The following is a 7,204-nucleotide window of genomic DNA, read 5'->3' on the forward strand; positions in this document are numbered from 1 at the left end:
GACTTTAAGATGTTTTATGGGTTTAGGTGGTGGAGTTATAAATAACTGGGAGCAAATGAAAGAATCTTTCCTAAAGAAATATTAATATTATTGTAGGTCTAGAGAACTGAAAGATGAAATATTTCAGATGATAGCTAGACCAAATGAAACATTAGAAGAATATGTAGAACGTTTTCAGTACAATTTACAAAGATCTCCCTATGCATCACTACCTCTGCCTGATAATGTGTTAAAAACTGCATTGATCAGAGGCATGAAGGAACAATGGATTGAAACATTAAATATCATGGGAAAAGGGGATATTTATCAAGAGAATTTTGCTGACATAATTGATTTATGTATCAGGAGCTCAAGAGGCAGCACAAGGATAAAACCAGCAGAATATGATCGGTTTGTCAGAGATAACAAAATACCAACAGAAGGAGTAACACGTGTAGAACTTGGAAATTTAGTAGAAAATTTTAAAACTGATATTCTGGAGACATTAACTACACAACTTGATATTGTGCAGGCTAAATAGAAGCAGATGGAGGCAGAACAGAATTTGGCGATCTTCTACCCCCGATGTAGAAGAAAACATAGCCACAAGGAATGTCCACTGGATGCAGTTCAAACATGTGCTATCTGTACAAAAGATCACCTTACTGAGAGCTTCCCCTCACTTCCTGGATTGAAGGCAGTATATAAGGAAGCGGAAGAAGAGCTAGAATTAGCATACTTCATTAACCAGCATCGCCAATGGCAACCAAGGCAATCTGGTATGTTTTCAGACCCAACTTCTTCTTTCCATCCTCCGCATTATAATGCTCAGCAATATGGTATGTGGCAAAACCAATCTCAACGCCCATTTTCGAACTGGTCATCACAGCCATTTCCTTCTCCAAATCCGTGGATGAATCAGACAAGCCAATTTGACTGGCCGAATTTTCCTCACGCCCCACCATATTGGCAGAATAACCCATATCCTCCACAATGGACTCCTCCTACTTCACAAGGTTCACCCTGGCAGACAAACTGGCCAAAATTGACATATCAGCCAGCAGGAACTATTCCGCTCCCTCAACCGACTCTGCCAGCTTTACAACAAAACCCCCAGTCTAATCTGAGACCGCAACTCCCAGTCCAACCCAATCCCAATCCGAATAACAGACCGGTCCAATCCCTCCAAATCATGGAATCATCTGAAATCAGACCTGACCTGAGGGAGTGCAATGACCTTCAGTTAAGATCTGGACGTATAATAGAAACGGAGGGAGATAAAACAATTCACATTGAAGATCAGTTACCAACAGAACAGCCGTTACAACAAGAGGGTGTAAATAAGGAGCAGACTCATCATCAAGCAAGTACATCCTCTCCTCCCTTCCTAGAATGATTAGTCATACCATGACCTGTACAATATCCAAAATTTGACATTCTGGGAGAGTTACAAAATCTGTACGTAAGAATTCCATTCCTCCAAGCCATTCAAGATATCCCTATATATGCAAAAACTATAAAAGAATTGTGCATAAAAAAATCAAGGAGGAATGTAACCACTAACCCAAGAGTCCAAGTAGTCGGTACTTTATCTGACCTGTTATCAGGAACACCCATTAAATATGAAGATCCGGGAAATCTAATCGTAACTGTTCAAATCTATGGTCAAACCCTGACTAATGATTTAGTTGATCTAGGAGCTGCAATTAATATTTTGACAACTTCTACTTGCCAAAAGCTTGACATTACATCGGTACAACCTACTTCTACTTTGTTAGAATTGGCCGACCAATCTGTAGTTCGACCAGAAGGTACTCTATACGATGTCATGGTCTCTATAGATTCCTAGGAATACCCAAACGATTTCCTGGTAATTAATCCAAAAACCCGACTGGATGGACACCCGCTAATTCTAGGTAGACCTTGGCTTGCTACCACCGATGCTTACATTGGTTGCCGGCAGGGAAATATGACTATAACCAGAGGACCAGATATTAAAAATCTAGTTCTATACCCTTCAACACAGCCAAGTCTTACGATGATAAAAACTAACTAGCACCCTGTGTCATACCTTACTGACAATATTAGATCCCCATTGATTGTACAGAAGGCTCTAGACTTTAAAGACCAAATAGAAGACGATGCTATCAATAATTTCATTAGTCAAACTGAATCTAGATCTCACACACAGTGTTTCATGATAGAAGCTGCATTCGATAGCGAACTAGAAGAATATCCTTTGAAAGATGTGCATGACCAAACAATACCTGTGACTTCTGTTGCCAATAGCAAAGTAGTGGAAATTGGGCCGGGAAAGACTCTAAATATCAATGCCAACCTTACATCGGACCAAGAAATAAAGCTCATCCATCTGTTACGAAAGTATCAAGAAGCATTTGCATGGGATTACCCTGATATGAAAGGGATTGATCCCCAATTGTGCACCCACCATATTTATATAGAAAAAGATGCAAGACCTGTTCGTCAACCGCAAAGAAGACTCAACCCTCATCTAAAAGATGTCGTAAAAGCTGAACTTCAGAAACTTTTAGATGTTAATTTTATCTATCCTATTTCTGATAGTAAATAGGTCTCTCCGCTTGTGGTCGTACCCAAGAAGAATGGGAAATGGAGGATTTGTGTGGATTACAGGGAGTTAAACAAAGCCACACAAAAAGATCACTTCCCTCTCCCATTCATAGACCAAGTATTGGACACTTTAGCAGGAAAGAAATTCTTTTCTTTCCTGGATGGCTTCAGTGGATACAATCAAATTCAGATTGCCCCTGAAGACCAGGATAAAACTACTTTTACTTGTCCTTGGGGAACGTTTGCCTATCGAGTTCTACCCTTTGGCCTATGTAATGCTCCTGCTACATTCCAAAGGATTGTGCTTAGCATCTTTGCAGATTTAATAAATGATGGACTTGAAGTGTACATGAATGACTTTACACCATATGGAGATGATTTTGATCCAGCTTTAGACACTCTAGAAAAAGTCCTACAGCGTTGCATTGCTACCAGGCTTTTCTTAAGCCACGAAAAATGTTATATGATGATGACTGAAGGGCTTATTCTAGGACACTATGTCTCAGCAGCTGGCATTCAGGTAGATCCGGCTAAAATTCAAATACTTTTGCTTATCCCCACCCCCACTACTCAAACAGAGGTACGCAACTTTCTTGGATTTTCTGGGTATTATAGACGATTTATAGAACATTATTCACACATTGCTGCACCTCTATATGCACTAACTGGTAATGTTGATTTCTTGTGGACAGAAAAATGCGACCGTGCATTTCAGGAATTAAAGAAGCTTGTATCAACAGCTCCAGTCCTTCAAGGACCAAACTGGAATCTACCATTCCAAATCTCATCTGATGCCTCAGATACAGCAATCGATGCAGTCCTTGGGCAGGAAGAAGATAAAAAACCATATGCTATTTATTATATCAGCAAAAATTTGTCCCCTGCTGAATTAAATTACACTGTCACTGAAAAAGAATTCCTGGCTGTAATACATGTCAATAAGTTTAGACATTATATTACAGGCTATTCCGTTATTTTATATACAGATCATTCTGCTATCAAATATTTAGCAAATAAGCCTGTCACAAATGCTAGAATAACTAGATGGTTGATCTTATTGCAGGAGTTCGATATCACAATCAATGATCGACCCGGCAAGGAAAACCCTGTAGCTGATTTTCTCTCACGAATACCAAAATCAATTGAAGCAGCAGCAGTAGAAGATCAATTTCCGGATGAGCACCTGTTTGCTGTTGCTGTTCAAACACCCTGGTATGCTGATGTTGCCAATTACCTTGCAGTAGGTAAGCTACCAAAACACTTAACTCCTAATGAACGTAAGCAGATTGTTCAGAAGAGTACTCGATTTTCGTGGATTGGGGGCTATTTGTTCCACACAGGGGCAGACATGCAAATTAGGAGATGTATTCGAGAAGATGAAATTTTCGACATCTTAAAATCCTGTCATGACGGACCATGTGGGGGACACTTTGCTGAAAAAAGAACAGCACATAAAGTATTGCAGACATGATACTACTGGCCTACAATTTTCAAGGATGCAAAGAAATTCGTCCAAGCCTGTGACAGCTGCCAGCGAGTAGGACGACCTGGTCAAGCCAATGAAATGCCTCTGAGGCCACAATTAGTCATTGAACCATTTGAACGTTGGGCTCTTGATTTCGTTGGACCCATCAACCCATCATCAAATTAGAGAACATATATCTTGGTAGCCACAGAATATGTCACCAAATGGGTTGAGGCCGAAGCGTTGCCTAGAGCTACAGAAGATTCTGTAATACAGTTCCTGTTTCACTTGTTTGTACATTATGGCCTTCCGAGAGAAATAATTATAGATGGAGGACCACAATTTGACGAAAACAAATTAGCTGCAACACTTAACAATTATCACGTCCAACATAAAATTACTACCCCATATCACCTGCAGGCGAATGGGCAAGTAGAAAGTAGCAATAAGGTAATAGAATCAATTTTAACAAAAACCATTGCTTCACATAGGCGTGATTGGGCCGCCCGACTACCTGAAGCACTGTGGGCTTATAGAACCACATGGAGAAGTACCACTGGTTATTCACCTTATCAATTAGTGTTTGGAAAACAACCTATTTTCCCCATAGAATTCGAAATCCAAACGTTACGAACTACACAGGAAGTTGGCCTAGATTTAAGTGAGGCACAAATTAGTCGATTACAACAAATTAATGAATTGGACGAAATCAGGCTCTCTGCTTTACAGAATACAGCACTTATTCAACAGCAGCGAGCTAAATGGCATGATGCACTTATCAAGAACAAAGTCTTTCATGAAGGGGACTGGGCTCTGTTATATGACTCTCGGTTTCAGGACTTCCCGGGGAAACTGCAGACTCGTTGGTTGGGACCATATGAAATCCAGAAAGTACATGATAATGAGACCCTCACTCTGATCACAATCGACGGTTCTGGATATGCATTCAAGGTAAATGGCCACCGAGTGCATCTCTATCGCAAGCCACTCACTCGGGAATCCTTCTGTCAGCAGCTACGTCGAGACACTGATATGGAAATTTTAGGAGAGGAAGCAAAATCTTCCTCACCTATAATTCAGTAAGGAATGCATTTTCTTCCTATAACTTGTACATAAGTTTTTGTATATACGTTTTCTTAACATTTTCATTGATCTTTCTCTTTTTTTAATTTTGATTTTTGCATTCTGCGTGTCTTTGCTGTTCCTTTTCCAAAAGGAACAACATTTGCCTGTTTTTGTGTTTCTGCTGTTCCTTTTCAAAAGGAACAGCATTTGTGATTTTCTGCTGTTCCTTTTCAAAAGGAACAACATTTGCGAGTTTTTGCTGTTCCTTTTCAAAAGGAATAGCATTTGTGATTTTCTGATGTTCCTTTTGAAAAGGAACAACATTTGCGAGTTTTTGCTGTTCCTTTTCAAAAGGAACAACATTTGTGATTTTCTGTTGTTCCTTTTCAAAAGGAACAACATTTGCGAGTTTTTTCTGTTCCTTTTCAAAAGGAACAGCATTTGTGATGTTCTACTGTTCCTCTTCAAAAGGAACAACATTTGTGATGTTTTGCTATTCCTTTTCAAAAGGAACAGCATTTGTGCGTTTTTGCTGTTCCTTTTCAAAAGGAACAACATTTGTGAGTTTTTGCTGTTCCTTTTCAAAAGGAACAAAATTTGTGAGTTTTTGCGCATTTGTGAGTTTTTGTTGTTCATTTTCAAAAGGAACAGCATTTGTGAGTTTTTGCTGTTCCTTTTCAAAAGGAACAACATTTGTGAGTTTTTGTTGTTCCTTTTCAAAAGGAACAACATTTGTGAGTTTTTGCTGTTCCTTTTCAAAAAGAGCAACATTTGTGAGTTTTTGTTGTTCCTTTTCAAAAGGAACAAAATTTGTGAGTTTCTGTTGTTCCTTTTCAAAAGGGACAGCATTCGTGATCTTCGGCTGTTCCTTTTCAAAAGGGACAGCATTCGTGATCTTCGGCTGTTCCTTCTAAAGAAACGACATCTTAAGTATTTGTTTGCATGGATTCTTCTCTGCTGTTCCTTTTTCAAAAGGAACACCATCGCCATGTTTTTGCTCTCTGTGATGATTTATATTGAGGATGCTTTTCGCCCATGTTCTCTCCAGTCTTTAAGATACAGCTATGCACTTATGCAATGAACATAAATCACGACATACCGAAGTCAGCAGATCATAGATCGCTATCTTTATAGGGCCTAGTATTGATAAGAGGACAAGAGGAGGGACACACTTACCTCTCATCTCCGTTGTCATTGTCTTATTACCATTGCTTTGGTTGGTTATCTTTATCATGACGATTTCCCTAAAAATTTTCTTTGATTATTACTTAGGGATAAGAGCAGAGGATTTATATCTTCCTGTTGGGATGATAAGACTTCTTCCACCATTCCCACTCTTAAGGAGTGCTGAACCACCCTTATGTCAAAATAAATAAGAAAAAGTGCTTTGCAAAAAGAAAAAAATAAATATGAATTATTGATCCGGATTTAAACAGGAACGCAACAAATTACAGAGATAACCATATACACAAATATGCAGCGGAAATAATACTTCATTTCATTAATGGAAAATACTGAAATATGCTTACAAACAGAAATGGCAATAAACTAGCTAGGGCGATGGTAGCTTATCTCTGAGAAGAGATGTGATGGCTACATGCCTCTGAACTGTGTTACAATGAGGCTCGAAGGCCTATTTATTGTTGAGAAACAATGGAAAAACCCTTAACATTCCAAAACCTAACCCTAGGAGATGAAACGCCAAATTGTGGGCCCCGTTTGGGGGTAAGTTGGTACATCAACTTCCTGGGGTCGTAACTTTGGCATATGATCTCCGTTTGACGCGTACAATAGCTCATTAGAAAGATCTATCCAAGCACTATCATTGTTGGAACGGGCAACACCAGTCCATTCCATGGACTCGTGTTGCCTCCGGATTCCCCAAAAAACGTCGTTTAGGGCCTCAAAACGGCTCCGGAAGTTCATGACCCGAAAAACTGCTAAAAATAGTAAGTTGTGCTACAATTAAGGAAACTGAAAATGCTGAGAAAGACAATGGTGGGGGTCCAGGTGGACTTGGCAGGTGGCCACAAATATCCACCTGGATCATTCCTCCCCCCTTAGGAAGCAATGGTCCCCATTGCGTTGAGCTCCTCCATGAGATGA

This window comes from Pinus tabuliformis, chromosome 2_1 (genome assembly GCF_031772625.1).
Source record: "Pinus tabuliformis cultivar Carrire ecotype Pingquan chromosome 2_1, CPIR1, whole genome shotgun sequence".
In the NCBI taxonomy this organism is placed as follows: Eukaryota; Viridiplantae; Streptophyta; class Pinopsida; order Pinales; family Pinaceae; genus Pinus; species Pinus tabuliformis.